Genomic DNA, 1,057 nt, shown 5'->3' with positions numbered 1-1,057 from the left:
AGAGAAAAACTGTTTTAGAATGCAATGGATGGAAAAAAACACTCCAAAAATTGTCAAAAGTAATAGAGGTAGGATTTTAACTATTAAATATTTTCTTGTTTTCATATTTTCTTTTGTAATATAGATATTAGTTCATATTAAAGTGAATATATGTGTAAGGAATATGGTAACATTGAACTTTCTACCCAACTTAAATAAGCTACAATAATTTGGAAAATTTTCAACTTAAGAATTCATGTTTATTTTGGCCTATGTTGAGTTAATGAGAGTTTTTGAGGAGTTACATCGGCATAAAACTGCATGAACAATGATGCTATACGACAAGGAGAGACAATTGAACTGTAAGATGCATATTTAATGGGGAGACAGAACACACACATACACACACCATACACATCAAACACACCACCAACATTTGAAACAAAAATTCAACAAACTCAAATTTCCAGGTACTTGTCAAATAAATTATATCAATATAGCATACCTATTATACAGAAACAATATCAGGTCAAACTGAGTCATCTAACAGTTAAAATGTAACATATTAAAAGCATTACTATACTTTCAATCTTAAGATTTTTTTTTTTAACTAGAAGAAAACATTATTCGGTGTGGGTGTGTGTCTCTGTGTGTGTATGTATATGTCTTTGTACGTGTATACACACTGTTATGTGATTATCCAAAGCAGATTTAACATGCCACAAGATAGAGAGCTAATTACATTTCTAAGAATACATTTGATCTCTCAGTCCATATACTTTCAGTCTCCAATATTTAGAAGAAAGTTTAAATATAAAGACATGTCAAAAGATACTCTTTGTGGGTGCAATTGTCAGAGGAATCCTGCAATTTAGTAGGATCTAGAACATTTTGCAGTAAATGATCCAAAAGGAGAAAGCCAGATTAGTCTGATCTCTCACTGTGCTAAGCCTGATCAAATTAAACTGCATAACTAACTCCAAATAGCTAGCAAGGGAGATGGGCAACAGGGTAAAAGTCAGAAAAGAATAAAGAATTTACACAAGAGAAAAAATATATGACCTTTTGTCTTTGGAAG

Source organism: Hyaena hyaena, unplaced genomic scaffold (assembly GCF_003009895.1).
Source record: "Hyaena hyaena isolate Hyena2069 unplaced genomic scaffold, ASM300989v1 scaffold_757, whole genome shotgun sequence".
NCBI classification, from domain to species: domain Eukaryota; kingdom Metazoa; phylum Chordata; class Mammalia; order Carnivora; family Hyaenidae; genus Hyaena; species Hyaena hyaena.
This window is presented reverse-complemented; position numbering follows the sequence as displayed.